Genomic DNA, 12,086 nt, shown 5'->3' on the forward strand with positions numbered 1-12,086 from the left:
ATGAGAGCATCTTCACAAAAAATTTGAAGATCCTAAACCCCTAGCCACATGACCAAATAAGATGGCGAAAATGCCCTATTTTAGCCCCCTCGGAAAGGACGTAAGATGTAAAAAAAAATTTTGTAAATTCAGGAATTGAAATTTCATGGCAAAATATGTTTCTGTGAACAGATAACAACCCTACAAATACTATGTAGTGAGGGAAAAAATCTAACTAGCTTCATATTTCTACTATGCCCCCTAGAGTTTTAATGAATTTTATGTGATTTTGGCCAAAACGTCATTTTTGGCTTCCCATTATGCAAAACGTATGTCCTTCAGAGGCTTTCTGACAACAGATTTGAAAAGAGTGGGTATCATTCAGTAAGAATCTGCAAACACAACTGTCTAGATAGCTGCAATAAAAAGTTATGGGTCTCTGAAGTTGGGGAAAGAGCCATTTCGTCATGTGGTATTTTGACATCAAAATTTCAAAGGCCAGTAGTTCCAAAACTACAATGAATTGGGAGCTAATATTTTGCATGTGTGGTACAAACATATGATTCTTGATTATAGAATTTTTTTTAGCAAAATCTGAGACGGTGATGTGGGGACCCTTAGGTGAGTTGGCACGGAATGACCCTATATATTCAATATATATGAGTATATATAATTTTTTTTTTACCTTTATCTTTGTATCTATCTGTGTAATTTCTGGTACAGTAGGGATAGGGCTCTGTTGGAGCAGGACGTTCGGGAGGGGGGGGTGTATTATACTGTGCTTATCAATTTGTGATTCATTGCATTTTGTATGGGATTTGGGAAAGGGGCTAATGGAGACACTGCTCCGGGGGGAAATGTTTATTTACATTTTTTAAAAACAATTGGACTGGAAAGACGGCTTTAAAATGAAATGACAAGAATATAGAAAATAAATCTGTCGATTGTAGTAATGCAACATTGTGGATGCCAACTGCCGTAAAACCCCAAAGAAGAAGACAGGCGTCCTGCACCCTGAAACTCCACTCCAGGTGGTGGCGGTAACGCGTCCAGTAAGCTGTTTCTCCAACTTCCAGAAAACATTGGAGAAGAAAAAGCCGCTGCTTGCCTGAACAACTTTAGCCCCTCGAATTTATAAAAATAAAAGCACGTTATTGTGTCTGGTTTTGAGGATTTAAAACCTTGCTCTGCTTTAAAACACTGAGGTAAGTTAAACTGAAGCTGTGTGGCCGAATCCCAAATGCATCTCCACTTCACTTTTTAAGTGAACTACATTCACTATGAAATTATGCCATGTACTCTCGATGTAGTGCACTATTTATCCACTCAGGAGAGATTTGTCGTTCGGCTAACCTGTTTAGTTGTATGTTGAAATTATTTAAATAATCTTAACTTGAAGTCCCCTATCCATCAGGCTTATTTATTTAGCTAAATTGCGCGATTCCGACTTTATTTCTCCCAATAACGGCTATATTTCTCGCAATTCTGACTTTATTTCTTGGAATTCCGACTTCATTGCTCGGAGTTCCAACTTTTTTTTTTTATTTCTCGAAATTTCGACTTGATTTCTCGCAGATTTTTTTCAGCCAATCAGGCAGTGTCATCCCTTCTGCAGTATGTTAATCAGAAAGTTTTGCACACTGAAAATGGATGCAATCATCATCTTCTTTTGGCTGCTCCCGATTAGGGGTCGCCACAGCAGATCCTTCGTCTCCATTGTAGTGTTAGTTACTTCTAATGGAGAATGATTGATAGATACAGAAAGACATGTCTTGAATGCACGCATGAAGCTGGACTTTAAGTGCCTTGTAAACAATTTCCCCCGCCTGACCACCAGGGGGAGCGTAACATCCTGTGTTCCATAAATGCATTAACACCACATCCCCCTTTCTAAGATCAGTAAATCTGATATCCGACCAAAGGGTTCATTAACGCCACTGTACTGTAGTAGACTATAACAGAAGTTAAATTCACGTGGAATCATTGAAAAGACTGTCACATTAATAATTGAATAGTAAAAATAAACCCAGAGCCAACAGAACAATAAAACCATGAACATGAGCAGTGAGACATCCACTGACAAACTGAACTAAGGAGGTGGGGTAGACTACCCAGTCCTCCTACTGAGTGTGGGGATTTATTCTGCCCCGTCAAAGTCACTCAGTCCTATTTAAGCACAAAGTCCTTCAGATACCCTGGAGGCTGTCTTTCTCTTGCAGGGTAGCGTGCCTGGGTCACAGGACTGCCCAGCAGAGCTGGGCCCTGCTCTGCCTGTGCCGGACTCTCTGGCTGAACTGGAATCTGCTCAGCCCGCGCAGGACTCCCTGGCTGATCAGTAAGTAGGTCCGGCTCTGGCGAGATGGTCTGCTCTGCTGGCGGCACTGGTGTAGTGACGAGGTGGTTGCGGCGTTGGCTACTTCTGGGAGAGTCAATGACATATGACCTTGGTGCGTTTGCCTGACTGATCACCGTCCCCTTCTCCTTTGTGTCCTTTATCCAGACGTGGTCGCCTGGTGCAAGTGTGGTGAGTTGTTGAGCTCTCTGTCTTTTGTTGAAGTGACCCCTTGACCTCTGTCGCATCTTCTGCTCTTCCTCTTTGAGTTTGACTATGTCAGTCCATCCTGGGTTCAGAGATGACAGGGTGACCGGAACCGTTGTCCTGAGCTGTCAGCCCATTGACAGCTGAGCTGGGCTATGCCCGTTGGTGAGTGGGGTGGCCCTGTAAGCCAGGAGAGCCAAATAAGGGTCTTTTTCTTTCTGGAGGAGCCCTTTAATGGTCCGCACAGCCCTTTCTGCCTCTCCATTGCTCTGAGCATATCTGGGGCTGGATGTTGTGTGCGTGAACCCCCACTGTGCTGCAAACTTGGTAAAACATTCGGACGCAAACTGGGGTCCATTGTCTGTCATGACCTCAGATGGTATGCCGTGCCTGGCAAAAATAGACTTGCAATGTTCTGCTACTGCTAATGAGGTGGTTGATGTGAGTTTCGCTACTTCAATGAAACGAGAAAAGTAATCAACCACCAATAAGTACTGATTATCGTCCCACTGAAACAAGTCGGCATCCACCTTTGCCCATGGTCTATCAGAGAACTCTGAAGTGAGCAGTGGCTCTCTGGGGTTGTCTCTTTCCTTAGCACACGTGTCACAGCCCTCGACGACCTTCTGAAGCTGTGTACTCAGCCCCAGCCACCACACAGATTGTTTGGCTCTTTCCCGACACTTCGCTATGCCCTGGTGTCCTGCATGCAGTTTCTAGAGTATATCTGTTTGTAGTGCCTTGGGAATAACTAACCTACACCCTTTTAGTAGTAGGCCATCCTCCACTGTTAGTTCTTCTTCAGCCTGTGCATATGGTAGGTAAGCCGTGTCTATTTTGGATCTGTCTGGCCAGCCCTCATTACAGTACCTTTTCACTTGGCTCAGTATTTCATCACCTTCTTGGCATTTCCGTATTTCTTGTAGCCTCTTCTCCGTAGCTGGGAGGGTTGACATGACCATGTTGACGTACAGGTTTATTTCCTGCTCCGGCTGCCCACTCTCTCTCAAGGGCGCCCTTGACAGCACATCTGCTGTGGCCAATTTCTTGCCAGCCACATGAGAGATGGAGTAGCAGAAAGCCATCAGTCTCATTTTGAGTCTCTGAATGCGTGGCGGGAGCTCATCCAGGCTCTTGGAGCCTCGTAGTGGGACCAGAGGCTTATTGTCCGTTTCCACATGAAACCTGATGCCCACCAGGAAGTCTGAGAACCGCTTGCACGCCCATGTGATTGCTAAAGCCTCTTTCTCAAGCTGGGCATGCCTTTTTTCGGTGTCTGTGAGTGCCCTGGAGCTGTACGCCATTGGCTTGAGGTGGCCTTCCTCCTGTCTCTGCAGTAGCACCGCTCCCAGTCCAAATGATGATGCATCGGCTGAGACGACTGTCTCTGCTTTTGAGTTGTAGAGCGCTAGCCCTGGTAGTGAGCTCAGCTCCTCTTTGTTGTTAAATGCTCTTTGTTGTTGATGTCCCCACTGAAATGTGTTTTGCTTCTTCAACAGATCTCTGAGTGGCTGTGTCTTTTCGGCCAGATTTGGTAAGTACTTTCCTAAGTGGCTCACCATTCCGATGAACCGTCTCACTCCACTCACATCCTCTGGCTCTTCCATGTCCGTCACTGCTCTCGCTTTGTCAGGATCTGCCCGCACACCGGCTGCATCGATAATCTATCCAAGAAATTTGACATGTCTTTTTGAGAATGCACATTTCTCATTCCTCAGCATGACACCTGCCTCCTGCAGTCTCTCCAGCACCGCAAACAGTCGCGTGTCGTGCTGGGCCTGTGTGTCTCCATAGACAAGCACATCATCATCCATCTGGCACAAGACGCCGTCTAGCCCCTCCAGTATCCTGGACATTCTCTTCTGGTAGTGCTCGGGCGCAGAAGATATACCGAAGCAGAGGTGATTAAAGCAAAACCTCCCAAAGGGAGTGAGGAATGTTGTGAGGAGGGCAGATTCCTTGGCAAGGGGTATTTGCCAGAAGCCTGAGTTTGCATCTATTTTAGAAAACACTTTAGCACCCTCTAGCTGTCCAAGTGTGTGCTCAACCGAGGGGAGCATATGTCGCTCCCGCTTGACTGATTTGTTCAATTTTGTTAGATCAACGGAAATGCGCACCTCATTTTTGCCTGGTTTTGGCACAGTGATCATTCCGGCGCACCAGTCTGTGGGTTGTTCCACTCTTGAGATCACCCCTATCTCCTCCATGCGTGAGAGCTCTTTCTTCACTTGAGACATGAGTGGCAGCGGGATTCGTCGTGGGGTCGATATGGAGAATGGCTCGGTGTCTGCTCAATGCTCTTATATTCTCCCTCCATCTTGCCTAGCCCTTTAAATAGCTTGGGTAACTGCTCCTTGACTCTCTCTGTGGAGTCCAGTGCCACTGTATCTACTCTAGCCACTAGGCCAAGTGCTTGGATGGCTGGATGTCCCAACAGGCTACACTTCAGCCCTGGGATTACATACACTTCCTGTGTGGTGCTTTTATTGTCTGTCCTTATGGTAGCAGTGAACTTTCCCCTCACAGTGATGGGTGTTTGGCCTGGCCCCTGCCGCACTTTCTTTGTACTCTCTAGCCGTGGAAATTGCCCCTTTTGGAATATTTCTTCAGATAGCACATTTGCATCAGCCCCTGTGTCTATTTTGAAAACAGCTGTATCCTCATTCACATTAAGTTTGATTAGCCAGGGCTCGCCATCTGAACTGATAGTGCCGAAGAAAGCAATCTCCTCCTCGTCTGATCTTGTTGTGCTCACTTCATTGAGGGCCCCCGATCTGCACACTTTTGCGTAATGACCTTTTTTCTGGCACAGATTACATGCTACGTCTCTAGCTGGGCACTGGTTTTTACTGTGTGCTGGAGTGCATCGTCTCTGGCTACCTATCTGTGTGTGATAACTGCCTTTGTCATTTGTTCTTGCCTGTAATTTCTGCTGTCTTCCTTTGCCTATGACGGGCTGGAGTTTTGTTTGAATGCTGTCCACGTCTGTGGTCGCTGACTTGAAGTTGCTCTTCAACAAGTCCTGTTGGCTTTTCACTTGTTCGCTCTGACGCGCGTGCGTGCGTGCGTGCGTGCGTCACCGCTTTCTCCAGCATCAGCTCGGAGTCTAGTTGGACCTGTTCCGACAGCTTTTTATCCTGTAAGCCTACAACCAGTCTGTCTCGGACCATTTCATCATGGAGGTGCCCATAACCACAGTGCTCTGAAAGGCAGTGGAGTGAAGTGATAAAACTGTCCACAGTCTCACCTTGTTCCTGCTGTCTCTGGTTGAATTTGGCCCGTTTAAAAATAACATTTCTCCTCACTACAAAATGTGCGTCGAGCTTGTTCTTGACCGTGTTGTACTGGCTTGCTTCTATTTCGGTCATGTGAAGTGAAGTTACGATATCTTCCACCTCAACCCCCATGGTATAGATTAAGGTGTTCACCTGGTTTTCTTCTCCCTGGAGCTCTAGTCCCGACGTAATCCGGAATCTCTCGAACCTCTTAATCCATTTCGGCCACTCTTCTGGTCTCGTGAAGTCAAACTTCGGTGGTGGTGGAATCTGGAATCGCTCCATCTTTGTAGACTTGCTCTCAAACGTCCCTTAGCTAGTCAGCAGTCACGTTAGCTATGTTAGCTAGCTAAACTGAAAACGTTAAAACTGACTAAAAAGTAAGTGAGTCCTCTTCAGTTATCTCGGCCAAAGTAACTCTCGTATTTACTCGAAGTGAGAAACTGAAGCCTTCTGACACCATGTAGTGTTAGTTACTTCTAATGGAGAATGATAGATACGGAGAGACATGTCTTGAATGCATGCATGAAGCTGGACTTTAAGTGCCTTGTAAACAATTCCCCCGCCTGACCACCAGGGGGAGCGTAACATCCTGTGTTCCACAAATGCATTAACACCACATCCATTGCTGCCTGTCTTCTGCATCCTTCTCTAACACACCTGCCACTTTCATGTCCTCTCTCACCACATCCATGTATCTCCTCTTTGGCCTTCCTCGTTTTCGTTTGCCTGGTAGCTCCATCCTCAACATTCTCCTTCCCACATGCTCTGCATCTCTTCTCAGGATGTGCCTATACTATCTCAGTCTCATCTCTCTTATGGCCCTTTTCCACTACCCTTTTTCAGCTCACTTCAGCTCGCTTCAGCTCACTTCAGCCCGACACGGCTCGCGTTTCGACTACCAAAAACCAGCACGACTCAGCTCGTTTCAGCCCTGCTTAGCCCCTAAAACTCGCACGGTTTTGGAGTGGGGCTGAAGCGAGCCAAGCCGTGCCGAGTGAGGTTGGGGGCGTGAGCAGACACTCCCCTGTGCACTGATTGGTGAGGAGGCGTGTCCTCACATGCCCACACGCCCCACGAGCGCGCTGGGATCTGTAAACACCGCAAACCCGGAAGGAGAATAATTACGAATTATGAGAATTTCTGAAGCCTTATGCACCTCGCCTCATCTGTACGCTCTTGCCAGTATCTGTTCGCGTTGTCGGTGACAACAAGCCACAGAACCAAGACCAGCAACACTAACGACTCCATGTCCTCCATGTTTATTGTTTACTATTCGGGTCGTGAGACTACCGCTTAAAAGATCACTGAATCAGTGACATACAGAGCATCGTGGACGAGTTCGCGGAGTGCAAGGCTCGTCGTATGCCCTTCAAATAATGCGCGCAGTAGGCTATTGATGTTTTATTATGAGCCATGTACAGTATGTCGCCTAATGTTTTTTTGTTTCTGAGTTACATGTTCGTTTGAAGGACTTAATGTACAAAATAACATAGTTGCACCCCGTAGTGTTGAAATTGGTAAACACAGTGCATTCAGTGAGGTTTGCACCGCCCTCCTTTTATTTCTGACTCTTCCTGTCACCGTTGCAACCTCTGAGCGCTCATTCGTATGCCCTTCAAATAATGTGCGCAGTATAGGCTATTGATGTTTTATTATGAGCCATGTACAGTATCCTAATGTTTTTTGTTTCTGAGTTACATGTTCGTTTGAAGGACTTGATGTACTAAATAACATAGTTGCACCCGGTAGTGTTGAAATTGGTAAACACCGCAGTTGCGGACATTTTGTAGCCTAAAATGATGTTATGATAAGCTTTAATAAAGGGCCCGGTCATTTGCCCCGCCCCCGGCCCGGCTCTGACTTGTTCTGCCACTGTCACTGATGTCACTGTTTGCGCTGCTTAACGACATCACGTGACGTCCACCCACTTTCGCTAACTCTACCCAATGTGTCCACCCACTTCCAGCCAGCACGGTTCAGCGCGGTTGTAGTCGAAATGCAACTCCAACAGCCCCACTCAGCTCGACTCGGCACGGCACGGCTCAGCCGCGTTTGTAGTGGAAAAGCGGCATTAGCTTAATTCCCAAGCTCTCCACATGTGCTGTCCCTCTGATGTGCTCGTTCCTTATCCTGTCCAACCTTGTCACTCCCATCGCAAACCTTAACATCCTCAACTACACCACCTCCAACTTTGCCTCCTGTCTCTTCGTTAAGGGTATGGTCGCCAATCCATACATCACAGCTGTTCTCACTACTGTCTTATACATCTTACCTTTTGCTGGAACTTTCCTATCGCAAATGACTCCCAAAATCCTTCTCCAACTGCTCCACCCTGCCTGCACTCTCTTTCTCACCTCACTATCGCAGACCCCATTTTCCTGCACAGTTGACCCCAGGTACTTGAATTCACCAACTTTTTTCTTTTCTTTGTCTACTGCTTGCATCTTCACTACGCTCTCATCCCCATTCTCACTGATGCACATGTATTCTGTTTTGCTACTGCTCACCTTCATTCCTCTTCGTTCCAATGCATATCTCCATCTCTCCAAACCCAACTCGACCTCCTTTCTACTTTCACCACATATCACAATATCGTCTGCAAACATCATGTTCCATGGTGACTCTTGCCTCACTTTGTCCGTCAAGCTATCCATCACTATGGCAAACAAAAAAGGATTCAAAGCAGATCCTTGATGGAGTCCCACCTTCACCTTGAACCATTCAGTCTTTCCATCTGCACACCTCACTGCTGTTTCACTGTTCTCATACATGTCTTGCACCACTCTAATATACTTCTCATTCATTCCACTCTTTCTCATACAATACCATAACTCCTCTCTCGGCACTCTATTGTATGCCTTCTCCAGGTCTGCAAACACACAATTTAGCTTTCTCTGGCCTTCTCTGTACTTCTCCATGAACATTCTTAAAGCAAAAATTGCATCCAACGTGCTCTTCCTTGGCATAAACCCGTACTGCTGTTCACAGATTGCTACCTCTCTTCTCAATCTCGCCTCCAATATCCTTTCCCATAGCTTCATGGTGTGGCTCATCAGTTTTATCCCTCTGTAATTACTGCAGCTCTGTACATCTCCCTTATTCTTGTATATTGGGACTAGCACAATCTTTCTCCATTCATTTGACATTTTCTCATTCTCTAGGATCTTATTTAACAATCTCCTTAGGAAATCCACAGCCGTCTCACCCAAACATCTCCAAGCCTCAATCGGGATACCATCTGGTCTGACTGCTTTCCCAGTCTTCGTTCTTTTCATGGCTGCCCTCACCTTATCCTTACTAACCAACTCTGTGTCCTGATTGGCTGTCTTCATTGAATCTGACCTTTTTCTCTCTTGAATTCTCCTCGTTTTTAATAAATCCTCAAAGTACTCTTTCCACCTTCTTAATACACTCGCTTTGTTTCTCAGCACATTTCCATTTACGTCTTTCATCACTCTTACCTACTGTCCATCCCTCGCTTCCCTGTTTCTCTGCCTAGCTAGTCTGTACAGGTCTTTCTCTCCTTCTTTGGTCTCCAGTCTTTTGTACAACTCCTGGTATGCATCTGCTTTCACCTTCTCTACTGCTCTTTTTGCCTCGTCGGCGTCATGGCTCAGGTGGATAAGGCGCTGTACCATAAATCCGGGGACCCGGGTTCGATTCCGACCCAAGGTCCTTTCCTGATCCCTCCCCGTCTCTCTCCTGCTCATTTCCTGTCTCTGCACTGTCCTATCCAATAAAGGTGGAAAAAGCCCAAAAAAAATCCTTAAAAAAAAAAAAAAAACTGTATCAAAATACTCGGGCCTTGAAATAAATGCACATTAGTCCTGAACAATGGTAACTACTCTCTTGCGTTATTTTTGACAGAAGTAAAATTCATACATGAACAAATTTTGGCTAGTTGATTTCAGCGCTCGAAACTAACGGTGTCCCGACGTCCCGGGGACCATAAAAAATGTCATCGGGACACAAAATTATTATATCTGGGACAATCCTGGGACAATGGAAAAAAATAGATCTAGAAAAAAAGTTCTACATTAATATTATTTACAAAGCCGTAAACCATACGTAGACATTCACCTAATTTGTCAATTTTAATTTTAAAACGTTAACAGCGAAAAATACATAGTAGCTACACTTTCAATGCACCTGCATCCGTAGGCTACACAGCAGCGCATTCTGTTCTAGAATCTTCGGCCGGAGTCCGCATTATATGGACTTAGAATGGAATTGCTACCGCACACGCTGCGCCGACTCTTGCCAGAACAAAAATGCTGAAGTGGTTGAAGCGGACCGACCGCGGGGAAGAAACTGAAAGCCCAGACATAACGTCTCCGGGACCTTCAGGATCCAAAGTGTCATCGCCTGGTCTGCAGGCAACGCTAGCAACTGAATGAACTGAATGAACACTGTTAGACACGTTATAAAATACAACAGGAATGATGTGGCTGGATAACGGATAAAATGGATAACGGAAAGTTCATAAAATGGATAACGGAAAGTTCATAAAATGGATAACGGTAATGGTGAAAATTATAAGTTGGCCTTATAAGTGCCAACAGATATTCAAGGTATAAGTAGATGAAATGAACATAAAAGGGGTCTTATTTTCAACTAAAGTGTACTGCAGATGTAGGGAGTTGAAACATTTTCTGAATGAGCTAGTTGGCCCCTTTAAATAAACGGGTATCTATTCATACAGTGAGATCGCCAAAGTTTAATAAACTGAAAATGCAATAACTGTAATTTTGAAGTAGATGATGTATAGGACATGTGTCGCTTGTGACTTATTGTAAAAATGATATAAAGGGTTCAAAATCGCATAGTTACAAATATAATAGTAACTTCATATGATAATATTAACCACTGGTTATTTCAGAGAGGAAAAAAATGGGGACACTATTGCTTCCATTCGGGACAATACAACACAGAATTCGGGACCACTGGGGGACACAAAGAAAAAAAGTTAATTTCGAGCCCTGGTTGATTTTTCTGTTTGGCTAGTTACTTTGAAAGGTAACTAGTCTGGCTGGCTGGTGAAAAAATAGATGAATTTCTAGGCCTGCTATTTTACGCATGGTTTCCTGAGCCGGGAGATCTTGTTACTGAAAGAATCGTATGGTATTGAGCTCTAAGCCTCTGATCCGTGGAGAGAGAGAGAGAGAATTCTGTCTAACAGTTAGCTCTGGCAGCAACAAAACCTGTTACTTTAACTCAAGGCTAAAAGCCCAACTCACAAATCTCTGCATCCTGTTTTCGCTGTGGTTTTATTCTTCAAGTTATGACCAGAAGCGATTTGTATCTCCACCGCTTTGATGCTTCTTTCAGGATATTGGTCTTCTTGCTGCTATTCTTCATCTGCCATGCTGTCTTCTGTTTACAAAACAAGTTACACCTCCAAGTTGTGTAGATTGTTCACAGAGTGTCATCCTAATCGTGTCATAACTGATAACGCAATAGCTTAGTTCATGTGGAGTAGGAAAGTTTGGACAGCATTGTTATTACCTCTGCCAGGGAGGTTGTGTATTCAGTGCAGTTTTTTTTTGTGTGTGTGTGTTTTTTGTTTTGATCTGGTGCTCCCTTTCTAGTGAGATCAGTTAGTGGGCTGGTGACATCTGAATAATTAGGTATGAACCTACGATAATAGCCAGCCAGCCCCAGGAACTGTCTCGCCTCCTTTTTGTTCTTGGGCCTCAGGAAGGCCGCAATCGCTGCAGTCTTGTTAATTTGGGGATGCACCTGCCCATGACCTAGGTGGAAACCCAGATACCGTACTTCCACCCGCCCAACTGCACACTTTTTCGGGTTAGCTGTGAGACCCGCATGCCTCAGTGCCTCTAAGATGGCCCTGAGGTGTTGCAGGTGCTACGGCCGATCATTGCTATAAATAATGATGTCGGCAATGTACGCTGCTGCATAGGTGGCGTGAGGGCAGGGGATCTTGTACATGAGCCAGTGGAACGTAGCGGGAGTCCCAAATAACCCAAAAGGAAGCGTGACAAATTTGTGGAACCCAAATGGTGTGGAAAAGGCAGTTTTCTCCCGGGACAGAGGAGTCAAGAGGATCTGCCAATATCCCTTCGTTAGATCCAGTGTTAAATAAAAGCGAGCAGCGCCTAACCAATCGAGCAACTCATCAATGCAAGGCATTGGATATGCATCAAATTTAGACTACCACACTGACTCTTCTATAGTCCACACAGAACCAGACCGACCTGTCGGTCTTGGGAAACAGGACCACCGGGCTGCTCCAGTCACTGTGGGACTCCTCGATTATGCCCATTTCAAGC

At 45.5% G+C, this 12,086-nt stretch overlaps 1 protein-coding gene across 1 annotated transcript in view; it reads left to right on the top strand.

Annotated features, from left to right (window-relative positions):
* The first annotated feature begins 1,068 nt into the window (after positions 1-1,068).
* LOC132894120 (zinc finger protein 883-like) overlaps positions 1,069-12,086 on the top strand; it is a 109,889-nt gene continuing 98,871 nt past the window's right edge. Inside the window, exon 1 of the mRNA XM_060933456.1 lies at positions 1,069-1,184. The gene's annotated coding sequence lies outside the window, so the exon portion shown is untranslated. The remainder of the gene's footprint in view (positions 1,185-12,086) is intronic.

Source organism: Neoarius graeffei, chromosome 11, assembly GCF_027579695.1.
Source record: "Neoarius graeffei isolate fNeoGra1 chromosome 11, fNeoGra1.pri, whole genome shotgun sequence".
Taxonomy (NCBI): Eukaryota; Metazoa; Chordata; class Actinopteri; order Siluriformes; family Ariidae; genus Neoarius; species Neoarius graeffei.